The sequence below is a fragment of the Chenopodium quinoa genome, unplaced genomic scaffold (assembly GCF_001683475.1).
Source record: "Chenopodium quinoa cultivar QQ74 unplaced genomic scaffold, ASM168347v1, whole genome shotgun sequence".
Taxonomy (NCBI): Eukaryota; Viridiplantae; Streptophyta; class Magnoliopsida; order Caryophyllales; family Amaranthaceae; genus Chenopodium; species Chenopodium quinoa.
The window spans coordinates 2265714-2275944 of record NW_018744991.1 but is presented as its reverse complement, the minus strand read 5'-3'; positions in this window follow the sequence as shown (position 1 = coordinate 2275944).

The window sequence follows — 10231 nt, the reverse complement described above, 5'->3', positions numbered from 1 at the left end:
TCTGAGATGAGCTTGTTGAAGGCTTCTACTTGGCCGTTTGCTTGGGGTCATGTTATATGCTTCTTTTCTCCATGACTTCCCAAAAGACTGACCTAGGCGTATCACAGAGGTGGATGATGCCAGTTTAGATAGCGCATCTGCCTGATTATTTTCTGACCTGGGCACTTGACTTAGATGAAATTCATCAAGTGTCTCGGCCTCGTCTTTGACCGCATGCAGATATTTGATCATAGCCGGATGGGTGGCCTCATAGTCACCATGGTATTGGCTGACGATCAACTGGGAATCACAGCAGGCGTCAACTTTCCTTGGTCCTTCCTCCTTACACATACGGATACCGGCTAGCAGAGCCTCATACTCCGCCTCATTGTTTGAGGCCTGGAACTTGCACCGTAGCGCATATTCATATTTATCCCCTTCCGGAGACTGGCATATTATGCCTGCACCACAGCCGTTCATTGTAGAGCTCCCGTCTACATACACTTTCCAAACCTGGTCAAGATTCTCCAGCTCAGTCGGCCTTGTCATTTTGACGATGAAGTCGGCAAACGCCTGGCCTTTCACCGCCTTCCTAGGTTCAAAAGTGATTTCTAGACTTTGCATTTCAATAGCTCATTTGAGCATTCTACCGGATGACTCCAAGGTTTTCATGGGCCGCTTGAGGGGTTAATCAGTGTAGGTCACCACCAGATGTGCCAAGAATTATGGTTTTAACTTCCTAACTGCCATGAAAAGAGCAAGTCCAAATTTTTCAACCATGGGGTAACGGAGCTCAGCATTTCGAAGAACGTGGCTAATTAAATATATCGAAAGCTGAATGTCGTCTCTCTCAGCAAGGAGAACAGCACTGAGGGCATGATCCAAGACGGCTAGGTACATGTAGAGAACCTCCTGAGGCAGAGGGCTCACTAGCCTTGGCAACGAATGCAAGTGCTCTTTCAGTTTCTGAAGTGTCGCCTCAGCATCATCTCCCCATTCAAATCTTGTCTTCTTCTTGATTGCCTGGAAGAAGTAGAGGCACTTGTCACCTGACCGGCTGAGGAATCTCCCCAATGGCGCCAGACAACCAGTTAATTTCTGGACTTCCCTTACAGTGCGGGGCGACTTCATGTCAATAACCACATGTATCTTTTCTGGATTAGCCTCTATCCCCCTTTGATCAATTAAGAATCCGAGAAACTTCCCAAACTCGACACCAAAGACACACTTCTTGGGATTAAGCATGACCTTGTGCCGCCTGAGGGTGGTGAAGTTTTCTCGAAGATCAGCAAGGTGATCCGTTTGTAGCTTGGATTTGACTATCATGTCATCAATATACGCCTCTACCTTCCTCCCAATTTGATTAATGAAGATTGTATTAATCATACGTCTGAAGGTAGCAGGCGCATTTTTCAGCCCATACGGCATCACAGTGTAGCAGAATAACCCTTGATCGGTAACGAATGCCGTCTTTTCTTGATCCTTCTTCCACAAGGGTATCTGATGGAAGCCTGAGTAGGCGTCTATGAAGCTCATTAAGGCATGGCCGGCTGTAGAGTCGACCAAACTGTCGATCTTTGGAAGTGGATAACTATCCTTCGGGCATGCCTTGTTCATATCTGTGTAGTCAACACACATCCGCCAGGTTCCATTCGGATTTTTAACAAGAACAACATTTGCAACCCAATCCGGGAAGTGACATTGTTGGATGAACCCAGCCTCCAAGAGCTTCTTTACCTCGGCGACAGCAGCTTGGCTTCTTTCCTTACCTTGGTTCCTTTTCTTTTGCCTAACTGGCTTCTTTTTAGGATCAACAGCGAGTTTATGCACAGCTAGATCCGAGCTGACGTCTGGCATCTCCTCAACTTCAAAGGCAAAAATGTCTTTGAATTCCTTTAGAAGGGTGTGCAATTTTTCACCCAACTTAGCAAAAGCAGTCGTCCCCACCTTAATAGTTTGATCTGGACGGGTGTCATCCAGAACGATGTCAATGTGATCACCAGCCATCTGGGGACGTAGTTCGTCTGACCTTTCCCCGGTCAGTAATTGCTATTGCTTCTCTTTCTTGACGGTTGCCGATTGGTCCGCCTTTCTCTTTTTACCGGCTGCTCTTGGAGCAGGCGCAGCTTCTTTGACCTCATCAAGGTCTATAGGCTCCTCATCCTGACCGGCTGCTGTCACAGTCGATTTGACGTCTAAGAGATAGCATTCTCTCGCCGTCTTCTAATCTCCGCTCAAGGAGCCTACAGACCCATCATCTCTTTCAAATTTTAGGAGCATGAGGGAGAGAATGATGACCGCTTTAGACTCATTCAGCGTTGGCCTGCCTAGTATTAGGTTATAGGCGGTCAACTCCTCAACAACAAGGAACCGGACCACCATGTGGCGTCCTGCCCTCTTCTCTCCCAACCGGATGGGTAGGTCAATTCTTCCCACCGGATGCACGACCCCTCCCCCAAATCCAACCAAGGGATGAGAAACTTGGGTCATGCTACTGGGCTTGTACTTGAGCTTAGCCAAGCACTTGTGACTGATCAGGTCGAATGAGCTCCCAATGTCGATTAGGATCCGGCCAACCTTCTGATTCACTATCTTGCACTCGATCACTATGGGGTCATCATGTGGCCGCCTGACCTTGCCCCTGTCCTTCTCAGTAATGAGGTAGTTAGGGAATGTGTCTTTTGACGCCTGGCCCTCATCTACTGCACCGACATCCAACCTTCGAACGTAGTCCTTAGTGCCCCGAATAGTAGGACCCCCATTGGAAAATTAAATCCGCCTGCTATAATATAGATCGTTTCATCATCGGTGTCCGAACTATTAGCATATTGGGGTGCCTTCTTGGACGATTGTCCATTGTTTGTTTGAGGGTCACCTTGGACTTCAAGATATAGGACTTCAGTACTCCTTTATCAGCTAGACGGTCCAATAACCGTTTAAGGCTGTAACAATCATTGGTGTCGTGGCCAATGTGCTCATGGAAGTGACAATATTTGTTCTTGTTCCGATTTCTGTCGGAACCCTTCATGGCAGCCGGTTTATCGATAGTTACCCGGTCCTTGATCTCCATGAGGATGGAGTAATTGTCCTTGTTGAACTCGTACTTGGGAGTGTACGGTTTCAACTCCTTCTTCTTCTTCTGGGATGACTGACCAGAATTGTCCGCCACCCAGACTTCTTTTCTTTTCTTCCTCTCTTCCTTTTTAGCCAGCTGAGCAGACCGACTCTCTTTTTTGTCAAACTTTTTGGAGTCCAACGGGTGCTTGATGGCGCACAACTCATTAACATGTATGTAGGCTTCTGCTTCCATCAAAGCATTCTTGAGGGTAGCGACCCTTTTTCGGACGAGATTAAACTTGAAGTTTGATCTGTCTTTCAGACCGTTAAAGAAGTCTGTGTAAGCCACTTTGTCAGATAGTCCTTGAATCTAGATTCTCATCAGATTGAACCGCCTGACGTAGGAACTAAGCCCTTCTCTGTCTCCCTGCTGTATGGCACTCAAGTCCAGACTTGTTTTCTTCGCAGGGATATTCATAGAGAAGTTTGAGGCGAACAAGTACGCAAGCGTCTTGAAGCCGTTTATGCACCCGACTGGCAAGTTGTCAAACCATCGTTGGGAAATGCCCTTCAATGTAGCCGGAAAGTATAACACCCCCAAATCTCCTACTACGGAATATGTAGAAAAAATACGTATAAATACCGTAGAGATAGACTTGGGCGTATTACCGCCGCGTGTTAATGCAAGGCTTACACTTCAAAATACTTTTGCAGCGGAAATTCTTTATTCTTATTAATAAAACTTTAAATAAAGTTGTTCATAAATTATGACACAAAAACGACTCCAACTTTTCCTAAGCTATGTGAAATTTCCGTGGACTCCCGTATGCATCAATCAACTTCCACCTGAAACATTCACCTGCTTACCATAAATGGTAAACAGGGCAAAGCCAAAACAAAAGCACGTATTAGAAATTATGCTAAGTAGGTTATGTGCAAGATAAGTAAAACATAATTTAAATCATTTAAGTTTAATTCAAAGAATTCCAATGCCATACTCATGTAAGAGCTTTTCCAATTCAATGCTTTCAAGACAAGTTTAAAACTCAATTGATTACGTTCCAAAACCATTTCCTCACTAAGTGTGCACACCCCCCAAGTGGTTTACTTTATGAACAAAGGCCAATCTTGAGGAAAGGCTAGGTCATGCAAAGTCCATAGCCTTCTCTAATCCATTCCCTAAGTGGGATTCATAACCATATCGATTAATTGCTTAAAAGCACCTTTTAAAAAAATCCGTTATACTTGGACATCAATAAACTTGTAAATCATTTTTAATCCAATCCTTTTAATAATTTTAATCGCAATTCAAAGCCCCTTTGATTAACCAAAATCATTAATTTCAAGCCATCATAAAACACAATTTCATATAGTAAAACATAATTTCATACGGCACATAATTTCATAAGAACTATATTAAAACATAATTTCATAGTCAACTTTCGAAGGTATCAAACTAAATAACGTACCTTAATTCCGAATATCAATCAACACTTCGCACTTTCAAAGTTCAATCACGAATACACCTTGCAATTAACATAACCATACGGTTATCACAACATCTTTAGACATAAACCCAAATCTAATGTGCATGGACTATAAAAATCTTTTAAAAATAATACTTTAATATAAAATTATAACTGTGAAATAGGTAATTATATTTTAGAAAACTAACCATGAAGAAAATAAAAGAATAAGATTAAAGGAAATTGAATTTGCATTGGAAAGGATAGGCAGAACTTGCAGAGGTCATAACTCCTTTGATATAACTCCGAATTGGGTGATTCTTGAGCCAAGCCTCAAGGATTGTTTGAGAGAAATAATTTTCTGTGAAATAGAAAAATCCAAAAACTGATCAGAAGGGCCCGAAAATTGGCTCCAAAGATATACGGGCAAATTTTCTTTTAGAAAAGAGGAAAAGAAAAATAGGAAAAGTTTGAGGGAAAAGAAGAGTAAAAGAAAAGAAGGGAATCAAGTTTTTAGTGTGAAGAATATGAGAGGTATGAGGGGGGTACTTATAGGTGTTTAGGTGATGGGTTTATGACAATTTAGGGTTTATGATTTATGGAAGTTTTGAAGAATAGAAACTAGGGTTTTAAATGTATGGAAGGATATTTGTTTTATTTGATCATGAAATTTAATTTGGTAAGTTTTGAGCTTGGAGTGCAAGTATAGAATAGGAACAAATAATTTTTAGATTTAAGAATAGAAATAAGGAAATTTAAAGGATTTTAATTTTAATAAAATAAATTAAAAATCCTTTAGAAAATTCATGAGTGGCCGAAAATATTGAGCTAAATATTGTTCAATATTTTCGGTCCTCTTATGTTAGTTTAGGGATTTTGTAAAATAAGTTATTTGTCTAAAATAAATGATTCAATAAAGTTTATAATATTTGGAAGAATAAAAATCAATTTTCTTACTAAATAATTGGGGTGGCCGAAAATATGGCCTATAATAATTAATGAAATCAGATTTTATATTATGTAAAATCAAAATACCATTTGATTAGTTTAGGAAATTATTTTATTTCATAAAAATAATTAGTTTAGCAAGATATTAAATAAAAATCAGATTTTTATTATGAAAAATCCGAAAATAACATTTAATTAGTTTAGAAAATTAATTTATTTCATGAAAATAATTTACTTAGAAGGATATTAAATAAAATCATATTTTTATTTTGTAAAAATCCGAAAATAACATTTATTTAGTTTATTTTATGAAAATAAATAAAATTAGATTTTCATTATGAAAAATCCGAAAATATCATTAGTTTAGGAAATTAATTTTATTAATTAATTTATAGGTATATTTCCTAAAAATAATTAATTTGGAAAGGTATTAAAACAATTAAGATTTTTTTTATATGAAATCCGAAAATACAATTTAATTAGTTTAAGGAAATTAATTTAATTAATTTATTTTAACCGAATTAATATAATTTCGGTTTATCTATTTAATTTTTGAGAAATCAAAAATACTATTTATAACATAGGTATAAAATAGTTTCATTTATTGGATTATCCATTTTAATTAGTTTTGTAAAATAATAAGACAAATGATTTAGGTGCCAAAATTTAAATATCATTTTGGCTCCAAAACTAAAATACTTTTTAGAAAAATACGTCAAAATACAAGACTAAAATACTCTTTAATTTAGAAAATACCTTTGAAAAAATACGGGGTATTACATAAAGCATCTGCACCGGGTGGCATCATCTAACCCCTGCAAGTACATGAGGTTGGTGTATGCCATTAGGTGGTCTTCTGGGTTGGTGGTATCGTCATAGGCACCAACCAACACATTCTTAACCTTAGCAAGTTGTGCTGCTTCAGTTATCTCCTTGGAGAACGCAGAAGGTTGTTCCCTAAGATTTAGCAGCCGAAGCTGCCAGTCCATTGGCTGGACATTCGGTGCCACCTGACCTCCAAAGAAGGCCGGCTGCATGCGGACAGGCCGAGTGATTGACTCTCTCGGTTTGTTTCTGAACACCTTACTGAGGTATTCAAGAAACTGTCTCGGTAGGTCGACGTTGAAGCCGGCTTAGACAATTGTTAACTTCTCTTCTCCTGGATTAACATCCGGGCATCCGAGAATGTCTTCCTTGAACCATCCGACTGAACATGTTAGATGGCCTTCCTCTTCCCTGATTCAGAGAATTGGATCTTAGTTAGGTCGCCAAGGGTTTATTCTTATCCTTTGGCTTGGGATGAGGAGTAGGGACACGGTCCTGAACTGGTTTTTTCTTCCCCTTGGGAGAAGGCTTTTTAGCTTAATGACCCCTGCTAGAGCCACCAGTCTTCTTGTTTAAGAGGTCCTTGATCTCCCCTTTGAAACTCGTCATGAATTTCATAAGCTCGTCTCTAGTGACGGGAGTGGCACCATCCGCCGCCTGGGGTTGTCCAGCCGGTATACCAGCTGGATTGCTTGGACCAGCTTTGTCTTCGCCTCATTCCCTTGTTTCCTTGGAACGGGTGCGTCTTGTTTTGAACGACCCGTCTGGGGCCACATAGGTGTCGACCCCAAGGTCGTCACTACTATCTAGGTCCGTTTGGACCTCAACTTTGACCGTAGGCCGCTTGCCTTCGGCAGGCGGTACAGACTCTTTGGATGCCATCTTAGAAGTACTCTTCCCACAGACGGCGCCAAATATTTTGGGGTTTTCTGTGTCCTTCGGGAGAGTTACAACACCAAGATTGGAATCCAGACGTCTGTACCTGCAAAACAACGGAGACTTTGGATGGGGGAGTTCCGCCTCCAACGATCAAGTTAGAACCGGAATGGAGTCTATAATAAATGCGGAAGTTAATGATTTTCTCGAATTACGAGATCGGGAGTAAATGATCTGCAATTAATATGCTCGGTTGGTATTGAATGTGAATGGTTTCCAATGGGGAAACATCTCCCTATTTATAGGATCTGGAAGTATGTGCCACGTGTCCAGAAGGGATTGGTTCTTATGAATCACTCTGAAGATGACACGTGTCACGCACTGATTGGACCACGTGGCATAGGGTATTTTTACCCTAAACATTCGTTCTATCTTGGGAGATAATTGCTTAATAACCTTGGATATCATAGAGGGAGCAAAATTGTCTTAAGGACACAACGTGATTTGTTGGGCTCGGGTCATAATAATTTACATTTTGAATTAATTATAAAGATATGTGTTATGTTTTATTTATTTTATATATAATAGATATATAATTGTTTGATTTTTAATACTAGTTTTCGTATAACTAAGATAACAATGCTTCCATCATTTTCATGCATGTAACCATCTCCAACTCTTAACTAAACAAGAAAATCTTAATTTATGAATTAGAAAAAAAAAATTAAAAAAAAATAGAAGAAACTTTAGGAATTGGATGAATTATGTAGGAACATTTTAAAAAAAAAAAAAAAAAAAAAAACAACCTTGATGTAGAGTAGACTGTATCGAAGGTTGAAAAAAAAATTGAAAATCATTATAAGACTTAATGTGACTAATGAGAATATCATCCTCAAAATTGACTTAATAACCATCAACTAATAATAACTTTATAAGCTAGTTCACAATACATCAACTAACTCTTATGTAAATATATAATCAGTAAATATATATAGTTTATTATCACGTTCTTTTAATTTGCAAGGTGATGTGTGTAGCATTTTCAAAGCTTTATCATCAACATTCAATGATTCGACACAAAAAATCACACCTACAAATCCCACTCAAAGAGAGCAACAACCCAAATGAAAATGGTCAAAGAATCAAAGATTAAATTTTATGCATAAAAAAAAAAGTCACAATTTGATCGTAGTATGAATATGAGGTACGATGTCCGGACACCTAGTTACCTCATGTCTAAACAAATAAAAAGGACGAGGTATCTTAATGGATAAAAAAGGACAAGGCTCTTTTAAGGTGGACTATATATTCAAGAATGAAATTTTAATTTAAAAAAAAAATATGATATTGCTTTTCTTCATATTTAACATTTCATTAAATTTCCGTAATAAATATTCCGTTTTAACAGCATTATTTATTAAACAATTTTTGTCAATTTGGCATAAGGTTAGAATATACAAGAAAATTACTTAGGTTCAATACCTTTCAACTTATAAGATAATTAAATTACTTATAGCTATCTGAAAACAATTGTTATATATTTAGCTAATTAAATTCGAGTTATACTCAAAATTACATGATATAATCTTGATTAAATTTGATAATGACTTGCCAAGTTATGCTCATGACTTGCAAAGTTATGCATGCCCAATTGAAGCATAGAAGCAATGATGATTGAGCATATGGGAACATTGACATCTTAATTAATTGTAATCAATATATAATAGTTGATGATGATTATGGTAATAACGTAAACTACTTGATCATAAAATTGATATAAATTGAACAAGTATAACCTTAGATTGGCCTAAAGATCAAAGCCGATCCAAATGACCCATTTACATAATTTAAATGTATTGAAAAGTGATAGTGATGAGTAATATTGAAGAGGATCCCTAGTCAAAGTAATTGTAGGACTGTAATGAACAACCCTAAAACAAATAAATTAGTATAAAATCATGATCCATATAATCAAGGTCTATTATGTTGGAAATGCCAAATGCATGATAATCGAGATTTGAATCTTTAACAGTATATGTGCAAGATCTTTGCAAATAACAAGGCAAATCATATTATTTATCTAATTAAATTAATAAAACAAAAAGACCAAACAAAACCCAAAGAATAAGAAAGTTTTAGTAATTAGTAAAATCAACTGCAAAGGAATAAGAATAATGATGATATAGTTGGAAGAAGGTGAAGATCCCTTGAAATACTACAAAATCCAATTGTTCCCTAAACCCCATTTAACTTTAATTTAACTTAATTATATTTTAACCCCTTAAAAATAATAAAAATTACTGAACTACCCACATGACTCTACTATACATATAGTCATATACTCATATATACACCTTATAGAATATAGTACCTATAAGGCTATTATATAATGTTTTTATAAAATAATCTTAATTAATTATTATATCTTAATTAGCTTTAACTTGTGTTTAATAGTATGATGTTAAATTAGTCTGACAAGAATAACGGTTGTCACTTCCAAACCATAAGGAAGAGGGGGGTGGTGGTGGAAGTAGTGAAAAAGATAAGAGATGAGAATGAATTAATTGAAGAAATAATAAGGGCAAAAAAAAAAAAAAAAAAATGGATGAACGAACCCTCGAGAATAAAGGCGTGGTGTTTGTGGGGGGGGGGGGGGTCCTTAGATTGAGAATGAGATAGATAGATCACATAGATGTATGTATGAGTGTATGACTCCTCCCCACATGCTCCCTCTTGTCGCTTTCTTTTGGAGTTTTCAATGGTGCTCTCTTGGTGCATTTTATGCTTAATTGCTTATGCTATTGCTTTGTTTCTTTTAAATAGTCGATCTTATAAAACTAATCCGATTTGGATTTAAATTGTACTTAAAGTTTTTAGTAGAACCTTGGCTTGTTGGCAATTTCAACATCATTTATGACACATATTGCACCCATACACAAATTAACACTTATTAATCTATTAGCAAAATCTCAAAGATGATATTAATTTGATATATACTTCGTAATTTTTTATACCCAATTAAGCTATAGTTAATGTTTTTATTGAAGACTAATTTTGCCTATATGACGTGAATGATTTAC